A 16,140-nucleotide genomic window follows, 5' to 3' on the forward strand; every position below is an offset into this window, starting at 1 on the left:
TAAGAGAATGGCTTGCTATGATATACACACACACTTATTTCATTCTTCTTCGCTTTCTGTGGGGTTGTATGTATTTTGTTGTTGTTGTTGTTGTTTTGCTTTTGGCAAACATTCTCTAGTGATTGATTCCTATGTGTTTTTTTAAAAACCTCTTTATTGGTGTGCCTTGGTGGCTCAGCCAGTTGAGCATCGATTCTTGATTTCAGCTCAACTCATGATCCCAAGGGTTGTGACATCGAGCCCCCAACTGGGCTCTGCGCTGATCTTGGAGCCTTTTTAAGAGTCTCTCTCTCTTCCTCTGCCCCTTTCCCCTGCTTGTGCTGTCTCTCTCTAAAAATAGAAAAAGTAAAAAATAAAATAAGAATCACTTTATTGATACATATACAAAAAGCTGTCACTACATGATGTATACAACATGATGTGTTTGGAATATATTGGTCTACATCTGTGAAATCATTACCACTATCAATTCTGTAAAATTATCCATAACCTCCCAAGATGTCATCCCACTCCCCTTGCTTTTTTTTCCTTTGTGATTAGAGAACCTAGCATAAGATCTGTTTAATAAATACAGTATAAATTCATTAAGTATAAATAAAGTATACAATTCATTATTATTAACCATAGACACTTAGTTTCACAATAGATGTCCAGAACTTACTCACTTTGTCTAACTGAACTTTGTACCCTTTGACTATCACCTACTCATTACCCCTGCCCCCAGCCCCTGGTAACCACCATTCTCCTCTTTGCTTCTATGAGTTGGACTTAGATTCCATATATGAGATCATGCAGTACTTGGCTTTTTTTTTTTTTTTTAAAGTCAGTGTTTAAAAAAAGTGCATTCTGAGATCCAAATTTCAATTTCTTTGGATTTATACCCAGAAAGTGGGATTGCTGGATCATATGGTAGGATTATTTTTAACTTTTTGAGTTAGTTTCATACTCATTTTCATAATAACTATAATAACTTATGTTCCCATCAATAACATAAAAGGGTTCTCTTTTTTCTACATCCTCACCAGCATTTATTATCTTTTGTTTTCTGTTAATACCTATCTTGACAGGTGTAAGATGATATCTTATTGTGGTTTTGAGTGCATACCCCTTAATGATTAGTGTTGCTAAGCAGCTTTTCACCTACCTACTAGCCATTTGTATTTCTTATCTGGAGAAATACCTGTTCAGGTCCTTTGCCCATTTTCAATTGGGTTATTCTTTAGTTATTGAGTTGTAGGAGTTTCTTATGTACTTCGGATATTAATCTATATGAGATGTATGCACTGCAAACATTTTCTTCCATTCAGTAATTTGCTTTTTCATTTTGTTCATTTTGTTGGATGGTGTGGCTCCAGCTCAGTACCTGAGTGGAAAAGACTGTCTCTGGGACATGAGTGAGTGGGGCTCGAGCTGAATCAGAGGGCTGCTTCCATATCACAGCTGTAGTCAGGTCTGTGTTCAGCTTGCCTGCTACCAGGAAGCAGGCCTGCTGTCTTAAAACCACAGTTCTTGGTCTTGGGCTCCACCAGGATATTTCATCCTCTTAGCTGGATCCCAAAGCTCCCACAATTGCACTTTTGTCAGGAATGACTGCTGACTCAATGCTTTTGCAAGGGATGAGGGCTGAGACCTCCTGTTCCATTATTTTGCTGGCCTCATTTTTTTGCTTCTTCTTATAGCATTCTGATTAATTTATTTTGCACAAGGGAATGTAGAAAGAATTTGGACTTCATGATGGTTACACTTACATTCTTATCCTGATTCTGCAGTGTGTTGAGAGATGAGACAATCTGCAGGTTCTTTGATTTCTTTGCATTTTGTTTCATATGATAGGAAGAGATTATAAATCTCACAGCATGCAGAATTTTTGACAAATGGTAAGTTTGCTACAATATTAGTTCACTCCTTTGCTTTGCTTGCTTTCTTCTTATTAGAATGTGAGTCCCATGTCTTATCTATTAGTACATATTCATGATCTAATACAATGTCTGGGACACTGTAGCTTTTTATAGAATGCTTGTTGAATAAATAAATGGCATGCTAGTCAACATGTTCATACTCCTATGTCCCAGGAATTTACTCTGACATGTTCCTATTAGCAGCCATTGGGTCTCTACTAAACAATCATAGGCCTATCTAGACACTTACCTTAGGAATGTTAGAGATGTAACTCACACTTGCTTTAATAGGTTGCAGAGATGAATATTAAAGTGATGAGGTTTCCAAAGGAAAAAAGCCTAGAAAGAAAATTAATGCTAATTATGTATGTACTTTCAGAGGCACAAGGAGAAAGTGTTAGGACGAAACTCATGATTGTTCATGATTTTCTAAATGCAAAGAAATGAGAGAATATTATGTCCTGAAAAAATGTCCTTAAATTTATTAATGTGGAGCTGATTAATGAGCACAGTGCTTAATATCATAGCTGTAGAAGAAATCATGGGGTAAATAAAAACATATGCTGTTTTTTTGTAGGTGTTAAATTTATGGAAGTCTTGGGGTGCTTGGATGGCTCAGTTGGTTAAGCAACCGACTCTTGATTTTGGCTCAAGTCATAATCTCACAGTCATGGGATCGAGTCCCATGTCAGGCTCCATGCTGAGCATGCAGTCGGTTTAGGATTCTCTCTCTCCCTCTCTTTTTCTGTCCCTCCCCTGCACACATGCATGCATGTGCTCTCCTTCTCTCAAATTAACTTAATAAAACTTAAAAAAAAGAAATTTATGGAAAACTTTATGAAGAGATAAACAATAACAATAAGTTGAATAAGAATAACAATAACAATAACAGTAAGATTCAAATATTTAAAGTATTGCATGACATAACCCTATAAAATATTTTAATGTGTGCAAGGTACTGTGAAAATATTTTAAAATGATTCAGTTATTTGGTGATCGATTATTTTTTAATGTTAAGAAAGCAGAAAGAGTTGCTCTAAAACTCAAGTTTAAAACACAAATTGTTTGGACTGTCTGAATATAAATTTCAGTCTTCGAAATTATTATTAAAAATTACTTTATTCCAAAGAACCCTTTAAGCAAGACAATGTGTTTAAGCTTTTTCAGTAACAGATATCTGTAATTAGTCACCTTTATCTCTAGATTTTCTCCAAAATGAACTTTACACTCTAGTTAAAGTATATTTGGTTGCTGTTTCCTTACCTAATTTCATTTCTTTCTCTTTACAATCTATTGTTCTTTATTCTTTACTAGCATTCTCTGAACATTAGTTTTGTTCTGGACTCTTCTTCACCATCCGTTCCACAATTACCCAGAGGAAATGGGTAACATTCAACTTTATTTACAAACCCTGCAAGCCTAAAGTGATGCAGGGGATAGAAATTGAGGGCTGTAACTATACATTCCATCAAGTAGAGATTCACATGCAGTTTGTAACTTGAGACTAATTCCTTACTGATCATTTCATGCACATTCTCACAATTGTTAACTTCTCAATCTTTCACAAATATGGAAATCTCTTTATTGTCCAATTTCTTTTGAACCCATAGGCTGTTAAAGAAAAGAATGTGTTAGGCAGAGTTAAACCGGCAAGAAAGAATTTATTCAAGACTATAGCTTTGGGAAGATTGAACTCAGCTCCACTCAGACAAAAGGTGGGAGAGATTCCATTAGTTGGGATGAGTCAATGGAAAGTACTAGAGGAGGTTAGGGGCATCATTGGTCAATGTGGTTAAGCTCTCTGTATTTGCTAGTTATTGATTATCTAAGGCACCTATCCTCTCATGGAGACTGGGAGACAGGGTCTCTATCTTATTAGATTATTGTATTTCAAAGGGATGGCTCCCTGATCTTTGAAAAAGGTATTTCTTGGTTGTAAAACTGGTGAGAGGCTGGGAGATGATTTATCTACATTTCAAAGGGATAGAAAAAAATTGCAGTTACAAGCTTTCTAAAGTAAATGCTCTAAAGAAAGAATGGTCAGAGGCTTGTAGTCAGGGGGAAAAAAAACAAAAAACAAAAACAGTCCAATGTTTAGTGAAGCTGAGGGGAACAGGAAGGCCATCTTGGTCAAGGCCATGCCAGTCTTCCATTGCAAAACTCCACTAGTATAGGGACATTAATATATTCCTGGTAAAATGCCTTGCACAGTACCTGACAAAAGGAAAACATGACTGACTAGATATCCATCAAATAGAGTTGTTCATTACTGCTTTTTCCGTTTTATGAACAGATTGATTAGAAAAGCTCTTCCTGCTTTCTCTAAGGAATTGAATAAATGACTCAGGATATTATTATTTTTCTGCTACACTTAAAACTGATGTCCATAAGGCTTATTTCCCCCATGAATACAATTTGAAGCACAGTGTACACAGGTCAAAGGTTTAGACTCTAGTGGACTGAATGTTCGGTTTTGATCTGCTTTCATCTAGTCTTTTCTTTGGTTTACTCTCCCCTGGGACAGTATGTTTAAGTGCTCAGAACCTCCCTTCCTTTCCTCTTAGCGGTAACCATCTCTTCTCTTTTCCTCAAAGTAGCATGCTGAACATTAGTTGGTTATTAAAGAATGCCTCAGGTTTTTAGGAGAAAGATGCCACCTTAATGCCATATTACCAAAGGAAATCTGTAGACATTTCTTTTTAGGCTGTATTGACCTATTTATACCCTGTTAGGAGAGGAAAAAATGTTCCTTTTACCTTTTAAGTAAGGTAACTTACCTTTAAGTAAGGTAACTGTCTCTTGGTTGAGACCTCCCTATAATAAAAGACAGATGAACAGGAGAAAAACAAGCAAAAGTTGGATAACACGTGTGCCTTCTGTTTATATGGGAGATGCCTTGGAAAACTGTGTAGCTCCCAGTGACCCTAGCTACCACATTAAATCCCATCTCCAGCTAAAGATAAAAGGAGATGTTGGGGAGTGAGGAGACAGTTATGGGATGTTATCAGATAAAGCACAGTAAACAAGGCTAAGACTGTTACACAGATTTAAGTCCATTACTTCTCCATTGAGAAGAATTTCTAGGAATGGAGAGTCATTCTCTTTTCCTGGTACAGAGGAGACACCCTTACAAATGGAGATTCTTTTGTCAATGTTTTACAAAAACAGTAAGTTTTACTTAATTTTCAGACTTCCTGTGTGTGCTATTTCTTAAAAATAATCAGACTGAAATAATTGTTATGCCAAAGAAGTATGTTTTGGGGTAACATCTTCTCCCCCCCAACACAAATTTTTTATAAACATCTCTTAAGTTTAACAGTTTGTTTATAGTCTCTTTATATTTCTGATTTTAAAATTATTTAGAAAAGTCAACATATCAATGACTCCTACCCAGAAATAGCATCTGATATCCTCCCTAAGTGATGTGGAGGGTTCGGATTGGGAGGGATGGAAGAAAAACAAAAACAAAAAACAATTAAACATTGTACCATTGTTGCAGGGTACAATCCTCAGTGTTTTAGAAAAATACATTTCAAAGCCTGTTCATTTTTAAATATTACTTAGTATTTGAAGATTAGCCATAGTATCACTCCATAATTTCAGCAGCAACTGAAAATTACGTCTGAGACCTTGACTTTTTTTTTTCCACGCAAAAAACCAGCTGCAAGCACAACACAAAGCATTCCCAAGGATACAATTAAAGTCAATGGCTTTCTAATGCATTCTTCACTCTTTACAACTATTACACTGCCAGAGCAATACATTACTTAAAGTAACAATTATCCTATGATTTGGATTGTTTTATAGTGGCAAGAATATTATTTACATAGAAACTATAAGACAGAGCTATTCGGATGAAAAGTTTGGAAAAAAGAGAATTTAACTTTTATTTTCCTTTAGCTACAATTTCAGAAAGGAAACTTAGCTTTTAGTGTTTAGGTTGAAATAAAATGGCAATACTTTACAAGGATATATTAAGTGAAATAGGAAATAAAAGATGGGATTCTGCTGCTTGGAAAGGTTATGAATGGTTCCATAGTTTGTATGGAGAGGGTTCTGGAGTTTTCATTTCCATACCTCTCTAGCAAGTAACTCCAAATGCCCTTCCTTGTTTATACATGACTATTAAACCAGGGAAGGGGAGTTGGAACAACTTTTAGGTTTCTTCCACTTTAAGAACAGTAATAACGGTCCTGTAGATCTTGTTATATACTGACAATTTTAGCTTGATTATTGCTCAACACAATCTTGTTGGTTAGGAATATCTGTATCCATATTGTTTACAGTTCTGGAAACCTAGGCTCTTAGGGATAAGCAACTACCACAAGGTTGTGTGGTTAATTTCAAGTAGGAAGTAAAATGCATACCTGTCTGGCCTTAAAACTAATGTTGTTAATTTCTACTCTCTACTACCCTTTTTTTAAAAAAATCAGAGTGGTGTTTCATACAGATGGAGTTAGTGAGATGATTTTTTTTTGTCAGTATCATAGTCCAGCACTATTGTTTGTTTTAATAGAAATTCACTTTTTCCTCTGAGTTATATACATAATTGAAAACTTTCATATAAGTGTAACTGTAATAGTAATAAAACTAAATATGTGGGTCACATCAACAGCACATATTATTTTGAAAAGTGCTGGAATATCACAGGAAAACACCAAGAACTCTTCTAGTGCCACACTTTGCTCAAGGATAGTTGTATTCAAATGAACCCTAATGTGCAGTAGGGTTTGTTGAGAGGTGGCAAATTTCCTTTATGGTGAGAAGTATCGAGAGTAGGTGAATCTCTAGTTTGAGCCCTGCATCGGGCTCTGTGCTGACAGTTCAGACCCTGGACCCTGCTTCAGGTTCTGTGTCTCCCTCTCTCTCTGTCCTTCCCTCGCTCTGTACATCTCTTTCATTCTCAAAAATATTTAAAATAATAATAATAACAAAAGAATAGGTGAATCTTGGGACACCTGGGTGGCTCAGTCGGTTAAGCATCTGACTCTTGATTTCAGCTCAGGTCATGATCTTGTGGTTCATGAGTTTAAGTCCCACATTGAACTCTGCGCTGTTAGCACAGAGCCTGCTTGGGATTCTGTCTCTCCCTCTCTCTGCCCCTACCCCATTTTTCTCTCTGTCTCTCAGAATAAATAAATAAACTTAAAAAAGAAGAGTAGGTGAATCTCATTAGTGGAATTTTGCTGTTGTGATGTTAAGGAAGACCATTAAAATTAAGACTGCTTCGGAGGTATTGAGTCTGGCTCCAGAAATGCAGAATCTCAGATCCCATTCCAAGCATGCTAAAATATAATCTGCATTTGAGCAATAGTTCTTGGAATTTGCATGTATATTAAGGATTGAGAGGCACTGTCCTCAAGTGGAGGTTCAAGGGAATTTTTCACTCATCCTTATGAAGTAATGCTTTCACCCTTAACCAATGATGTTCATCAGAATCATCCCTGAAACTTCAAAAAATACAGTTGGTGTGCTCATTGCTCTTGAATGGCTTGGGATATTGGCACATTGCACAGGTATTTTGAGGAAAATCAAACACAACACTGTCAACACAAATACACACATGCACATATGTAAACACTCCTCCCAGGAAAAATGTATTTTAAAAAGTATATGGATAATTCAGGTGTTATCAAAGTTCGAGAAAACTGAGTTAAGTCTACTTGATGCAGAACAGACCATCTTATATAAAATTCTCCTCCTGAGAGAGGAATATTTTTATCCCAACATTTACCCTGATGTCATCAATTCTAATTTTGTTGGTCCTTTAAAATCTGGCAGAATGCTATATCATTCTCTTCTTTATATATATATATATATATATATATATATATATATATATATACTATATATATACTATATATAAAGTTTATATATACTATATATAAAGTTTATTTACTTAGAGAGAGAGAGAGAGAGAGAGAGAGCAAGTGGGGAAGGGGCAGAGAGAGAGGGAGAGAGAGAGAATCCAAGCAGGCTCTGTGCTGACACTGCAGAACCAGATGTAGGGCTCGAAATCATGAACTGTGAGATCATGACCTGAGCTGAAATCAAGAGTCAGATACTTAACTGACTGAGCCATCCAGGAACCCAATGGTATATCATACTTAAAGCCCTTTCTCAATACTATTGTTTTCGAAAGTAAACTTTCTTTGTCTTCTTTAGATTGCAATTCGTTCTTATATGGTATCTCTCCTATGAAACACTTCACATCCTATTTTGTACTATTCACTTATGTGTATTGTTGTTGATCTTATACGTTTGATTGTCATTAGACTTCCCACAAGATCTAGAAGATTATTTAAAAGTCACATAATTAACATTAAATTTATTGAGAAAACGAATGAGTAAATAGATGACTAGACAAGGGATAATTATGATGAAAGACTAGTGTAATATAGTCAAATATTGGTTGAACCAGGAGTCACAAAATGGGTGAAGCTCCTGTTCTACTATTAAACCAAGTATGGTTTTGAGTTCACTGAACCTCTCCTTTTTATCAAATCATTTTGTGGGAATATTAGGTAAGTTTTTTAAAGACTTCTTTTTTCCCTTTTAAGTAGGCTCCACACTCAGTGTGAAGCCCAATGCAGGGGTTAAACTCACAACCCTGAGATTAAGACCTGAGCTGAGATAAAGAGTCAGACACTTAATCGACTGAGCAACCCATATGCTCCTAGAGACTTTTTTAATGCATGTAAAATTTGAAACACAATAGTCAGCTAGTTTATTTTGTTTATTTTGTTTGTTTATTTACTAAATTCTTCAAGGTTTGAAAGTACCTTTCCTTCTATGTTTCAAATTTATTTTTACCTTATAAATCAATTCATGACATTGTAAATAGTTCTCATTAATAATTACTGTGATTATAGCACAAAGGCATAAAATGTTCAATATCCATACTCCCAAGGTATGGCTGAATTTTATTATATGACCATGTCAGGTGTCTACACTGTATACCAAATTATACAAACTTAGTAACTTAAACAACATATACATGTTATCTCACAGTTTCTGTAGGGAAGAAGTCTGGGCAGGGTTTAGCTATTTTCTCTGCTTTAGGGTACAAGCTGCTGCAGGGTAGGTGTTGGCTGGGACTGTAGTCTGATCAGAGGCTTCACTGGAGAAAGATCTGTTTCCAAGTTTTGTAAGATACTTTACATATAACTGACGGAGCCAATTTCACTAAGTTTTGTCCTACTTCATAGCTAGGATCATCCTTCCCTAATGTTCTGATACGATGTTCCTCCCTTCTTTCTGAGCCCTAACTGGCAGCATCTTCAAAACCCATATTTCTACTAATAGTCTGATCAAATTTATTTTGGTTCTTTTATGCTGATCAAATTTTTTTTCAGTTTCTTCCCTCTTTCTGATTCCAAAACATTCCCACATTTTAGTCAGTTATGACATTGTCACCCACTTGTACCAAAATCTGTATTTTCTATTTTTGTATAACAGTTTAGCACAAACCTAGCAGTTTAAAACAACAAATCTTTATTATCTCGTAGTTTCTGTGGGTCAAGATTCTAGACCTTAATCATCCATCTACCTCTCACTCTTAGATCTTCTGGGTCTGCCTGCTGGCTTCTTTTCCTATTTCCTATTTACATGGCATGGGGGCCAAGGTTTTGCCCTTTGATGACCCCCCTATGGCCCTACCCACAGCAGTCTCTGCCAAAGGGTCAGCTCAGCAAGGATGGGGAGATAGTTTACCTGGGTAGTCTACTCATGGACTCACAAAGGTGCAATCAATTTTTAACTTGGGCTGCATTCTTATCTAGAGTATCCGCTAAGGAATGAATGCCTTTGAAGCTGATTCATGTTACTGACAGAATTCATTTTCTTGCTTCTGTGTAACTGAAAACACAGGCTTTTTGCTGGCTATGAAGAGCATTAGGTAGTATAAGACATTGGTAAGCCCCTAAGGGCGAAGAGTCCCCAGATGACAGCCAGCAAGAAAATGGAGACCTCCATTCTATAGACAAAGGAGATAAGGTGTGAAAATAATGTTAGGAAACCTGAAAGAAAACTCTTCACCCCTGGAGCTTCTGAGGGGAGCTTACTTTTGGCCAATACCTCGATTTCAGTGTTGTTTGACTGGTAGAATGATAGTGTTTGTGATTACATTTCAATTTTCTGTCATCTTTAATTTGCTACATGAGCAGAAGCAAGTCATTTATTGCTTCATACTTGGTTTCCTTATACACAGAGCAAGGTAATGAGGTAATTAAACACACAGACCCTTTAATCAAAATCCCTGGGTTCACGTTCTGTCCTTACCCAGTAATAGTTACTAACTTCTACACACACTGGTTTCTTTCTCTATATAATGCTGCCATATCATAGAGTTGTCGTGAGGATTAAGTAGGATCCTTTTGTGAAGTCTTTACTTGGGCTACCGGTACATGTTAAATATTTGATGTTGCTGTATATTATTAAAATGGGGGGGGCATCTTACAGGCCTTCTTACTTAGGTAAGATCAAGAAACTATGTGTACTTGCTAGAAACCAACATTGTGAATAACAATATTGGGTATTTCAAATCTCACAAAAATCTTCCCAACCTGAGGTGACAATTATGTTTCTTAATGTCACAGAAACAGGTGATTTTTTTAGTATTTTGGTCAAAAAGATTATACTGATTTCAGAAACTACATTAAATCAATAAACTTTGTTAATTCTCTAGATCTCAGGTGTATTACCCCGTCAGAATGGCCGCTTCTTAAGTAAGTTTTAATTTACAGTCTGTTTATTCTTCTCACAGTTATAAATCCTAAAAATTGCTCAGGAAATAAGGGAAAGGCAGGATTCTGCCATACCTGGGCATCAATTAAAAGCACAATTCTTGGTAGCATCTCGCTGGTTCTAACTTGTAAACTACTTCTTTGTTAATATGATTTTTGTTCTAACCACTATAGTATCTACTTTAAATTCATAATTTCAGTTACACCTTCTCTCTCATATTTTTTTCTTAAGAGTTTTCTTTGCCACCTTGTTAAAGCTTCTGTCTTAGTCCTTTTGGGCTGGTGTAAAAAAATACCACAGGCTGGGCCGCTTATAAACAACAGGAATTTATTTCTCAAAGTTCTGGAGGTTGGAAGTTGTCAGTCAGGGTGCCATTGTGGTCAGAAGCTGACCAAGGCCCTCCCCTGGGTCGTAGACTGACAACTTCTTGGTGGAATGGGCTCAGGAGTCTGTGCAGCGTCTTTTGTGAGGACATTCATCTCAATCACAAGAACTCTTTCCTCGTTATCTGATTAGCTCCCAAAAGTACCATATCCTAATACCATTAGCTTAGGTATTAGGATTTTAGCACACAAATGTTGGGGGAACGCAAACATTCAGACTATAGCAGTAACCCAACATTTGTCTTAGGAGCACACATTTGGACTACCAAGGAAATGAGGTGCAAATAAGTAAAATCCCTGCATGAGCATGTTTTAAGAGCCAGATCCCTCATTTGGATGTAATACAATGGACGTTAAACTGGGAATCAGGTAGTATGGGATCCTGTCTTATCTGAAGCACTAACTTAGAAGTTAAGAGCTATTTATGACCTTCGATTTCTGCATCATATGTGGGAACTGAACTAGATACTAAGTTCCTCTTAACTACCAAATCTATGTTTCTTCCTTTATTAGTGTTTTTTTTTTGTTTGTTTGTTTGGTTTGTTTTGTTTTTAGTATATTTAATGGTTGAAAATAATTGTCAGAGTCAGAAATAAAGATGGAGTGAGAAAGCCCTTTTGAGTGATACTGAATAGCTGTATTATGTGGAGGTAACTAAGAATTAATGGAACAGCTTAAAATAGATTTGTTCAAAGTGACAGACTATCCTCTTCTCTTACCCTCCAGCCTTGCCCTGGAATTAACATTACATAATTCATCTAAGAATGTGAAGTAATGCAAAGAAAGTCTTTTCTTGATTAACATAGTTGAAAGAGGTTTCTTAAATCAAACCCTAGATAGATGAATTTTTGGAACATCATTTAGAAATAAGCAATCTTTAAAATTTTACTGTTTTAAATATATAAATCCTGTATTCCATGCCTAGATTCTGTTCAATATTAAAGAAAAAAATATTAAAGCTATTTTTATTTGTTTAATCTTTATTCAAGTCATGTGTGGTGTATTTTTAAGGCTGCATTGCATGTGTGATGATTATTCAAAGTTAATTACCACCAGCATCAACAGACATAAGAAATAAAGTGCATTTGGGTCTTTTATATTTAAACATCAATTTCCAAAATTTTATAAACACATAAAATTTAGTTTACTAAGGCTTCATATAATATACAACTTCCAACATATAACAATCAAATGGTGCAGATGTAGAATGTGATATCACTTTCTAATTATCATTGATGAAAAAGAACTAAAATCCAAGTAAAAATGAGCAGAGATGAAAGGAACATTCATTTTGAAGTTTTCCTACCTCCTGATGAATCATATTGCTTAAGGCAGAATCCATTTCCAGAATACATATGTCCAAAGAGAATTCATAAACTTCAGAACCAAACAAGCAGCTGCCAATGAAAGAACTATTTCATTTAGGAGAAAACTATATGATTAGACTCTCACCCCTTGCCTATATTTTTTAAAGAATTGAGAAACAAGAATTAGAGCTAAAAAAGGAGAATTGTATTTATTTGTTTTCTTAGAAAATAGGGCTATCTGAATTAGATAATTACGGTGGCTACTTTAAGCTCAAATATAGGATTGATTATAGTAACACTTGTGAGATCTCAGTATTATTTTCTAAAGCTAGAGTTAAAGAAAAAATTTGAAACATTTTCATTGATGAATTTTACATGTATCTTTAAGAATCAATGCACTTAATTTGTCTATCTATCCTCATTGTGAAAGGTGCTAAAATCTAAATATTTCAGATACTTTCAAAGTTTATATCTAATATGCTTTTTAACAGTGAAAGTAGACTTTGTATGATTTTCATTTTTTGTTGATGTTTGCTTTATATCCCTGAATGTGGTTTGTCTGGTCAGTCTACAATGTATGCTTGAAAAACAATGGACAGTTTCTGCTACGGGTTCTGCTGTCATTGAGCAGAATGTACTATAAATTTCAAATTGGTTGAGTTGGTTGAAAGTTCATGGCTTCTAAATCCTTGCTGCTTTCTCTTTTCTTATGTTGATTACTGAAGGAGAAGTGAGATATCTCTAAGAATATTTGTAGTTTTTTTTTTCTTTTAGTTTAACAATATTTGTTTTGTGTAATTTAAAGTGCTGTTAGTAGGTGATACATATTTATGATTATGTTTTCTTGATGAACTGACTACTTTAAATTTATTTGATGTTTCCCTGTACTCTTGGCAATGTTTCTTATTTGGCAATATATTTTTTTCTGGTATTATAGTCACGCCAGCTTTCTTTGATTAATGTTGCATGGTATATTTTCCCCCAATTACTTATATGTAACATACCTGTATAATTATATTTAAAAGCTTCTCATTTAGAGATGTCTTATACACATGACATACTTTTTTTTTTTTTTTTTTTTTAGAATTTGACCATCTACTCTTTAAATTGGAGTATTTGGATAATTTGTATTTAATGAATTATTGAAGTGATGTGATTTAAATACTCTTATCTTATTAGATAGGTTCTCCATGTCCCATATAGTCTTTTTCCTTCTTTCCTTTATATATATATTTGCCTTCATTTGGATTAAGTATTTTTTATTTCATTTTTAAAAATATAATTTATTGTCAAATTGGCTAACATACAGTGTGTACAATGTGCTCTTGGTTTTGGGGGTAGATTCCCGTGGTTCATCGCTTACATACAACACCCAGTGCTCGTCCCAACAAGTGCTCTCCTCAATGTCCATCACTCATTTATTTCATTTTTTAATATTGGTCACTTAACTTAATTTCCCTTTATTTATTATAAGTCTAGATTTTGTAAAATATATCTTTAAGTTCTCATAGTCTCCTTTCAAGTTATACTACTCATATAAAGTATATGAAACTTAAAACAGTGTGCTCTCAAATCTTCCTTTCCATCATTTGTTCTATTTAAAAAATACATTTATTTTAATACAACTCATAAATCTCAACATTTGTTGTTAGTATATTTTCCTTAGATAATAAGTTATCTTATAAAATGATGTGAAATAAGACAAAAATGATGTGTATATATGTATATGTATATATATATATATATATATATATATATATATGCATGCAATTTCTGTGTTCTCTGTGTCCTTTCTCTACCACAATTTCCATTTAATGACAAATATCTATCACAGTACTTCCTAGAGTCTTTCTTATAGAGCAAGTCTCCTAGCAATAAATTCTCAGCTTTTGTTTTTTCTGAAGTGGTGGTGATTTTGCTTTGTGTTTGAAATATATTTCACTGGGCATAGAATTCTGGGTTTATTTTTTCCGCCTAGAATTATGAATTGTTTCTCTGAAGATGTGTACTGTAATTACATTTGTTCTTATTTATTTTTATTTTTTTTCTGGATGCCTACAAGTTTTTCTCTTTACTTTTTTAGTTTAAAATTTTTGTTGATCATGATGTGTGCTTTTGTTACTATTGTTACTGATACTGCTAGGTTTTCTGTGTGCTATTGGTATCCATATTTTATTGTCTGTCTTTATTTTTGGAAAAATTTTAGCTATTACTTCTTCAAATATTTGTTCTGCTTCCCCCGCTTTCTCCCTGTTGTCATTCTAGAACTTTAATTATATATGATTTAGGCGATTTCATTAATTCCACAGCTCCCATATGCTTTTCTTCTATTTTCCTTTTTAATCATTTTCCTCTTTATGCTTGAGTTTGGATTTCTACTGACTATTGAGTCCATCGAACTCATAATGTATCAATGATATTTTATTTTTTATTTCTAACATTCCCATTTGATTCTTTCTTATAGATTATATCTTTCTACTAAAATTCCCTGTTAACATATGTTAAATTTTGCCACTCGAATCTTTCAGATACTATAGTTCATTTTCATTTCCTATTTAATAGCTAAAAATATCTGGGCCTTTTCTGAGTCTGGTTCCATTTATTGCTTTATTCTTAAAAATGGGTTGTTTCCCCTTGTGTGTGTGTTTTATTTTTTTTAATGTATCTTGTAAGTTTTGATTGAATTACAGCTATCATGTGTAGGATAACGGTGAGAATAGAATAAATGCTACTTTCCTCAAGGAATTGTTTTATTTCTTTCTCTCTCAGGCCTGAGTGTAGGTGACTGATTCAATCTATTTAGGAGTTGAACTGAATTTGGATTTTGTTATTGCTGGTATTGCCTGCTTGATAACATATTCTTTATATTCCTCTATGAGAGGGCTCTGGATACTTTTGGTTTAATATATAGGACTGGAACAGCTAGAAGGTTTTCTCCAGTGTTCTTCCTCTTCCCTAAGCTTTCTGTTATTCTGCCTTATGTGTTCTACAGAGAGTCTTGTCTCTGCTCTTTTTGCTCCCTCAATGGTAGATTACTTCTGCTAGTTTCTTTCTCCTAGGCTTATAACAAAGTCAGGGGCAGATCTCTGTTGTCTTTGTCCACCTAAATTTGACAAACCTTGTGCTCTTGGACATCTAGAAGAGGTTTTCTCAGAAATCTGCCTTGCTTTCTTATGTCTTGCATGGGAAAGAGTTTACTAACTCTTGTCCTGGGGTAGCAATGGCAAACTTCTACTTACAATCAGTGCAGGAGCTTTTCTGACCCTCCACCAGGGCAGAGAGTTTTTGCATTTACCCCACGGATAGCATTGTTGCCTGTGTCTAGGACACAAGGAGTTTCCCTATACCTTCCTCAGAGGCATCAATTGTCTTCTACTTCTCCAAAAGAAGTCATCTTACCTGAGTCCTCGTAGCAAGAATATTTGTTGTCTCTTACCCCCCCCCCCACACACACACATCAATTTAACAGGGAATTCTATTGATCATTTAGCAAAGAAATAAAAACCAATCTTATACAGAGTACTTTGAAAATATAGAAAAACAACTCTCTTAAACATGAACATCAAAATACTTATCAAAAACATTTATGTATTAAATTCTAAAAGGAATATGAAAAAATAATATATCCTACAAAGTAAGGAATGCTTTTTATGCTAGGAATACATGGTTGTTTTAACACTCTAAAAAGCAATCAGTATAGTGTGTCAACAAAATAAAACCTACAAATCTTGTAATTATCTCAATAGATGTAGAAAACTCATTTGTCAAAATTCAACACCCATTCATTACAAAAGCTCTCAGCAAACA

Source organism: Panthera uncia, assembly GCF_023721935.1.
Source record: "Panthera uncia isolate 11264 chromosome A1 unlocalized genomic scaffold, Puncia_PCG_1.0 HiC_scaffold_17, whole genome shotgun sequence".
In the NCBI taxonomy this organism is placed as follows: Eukaryota; Metazoa; Chordata; class Mammalia; order Carnivora; family Felidae; genus Panthera; species Panthera uncia.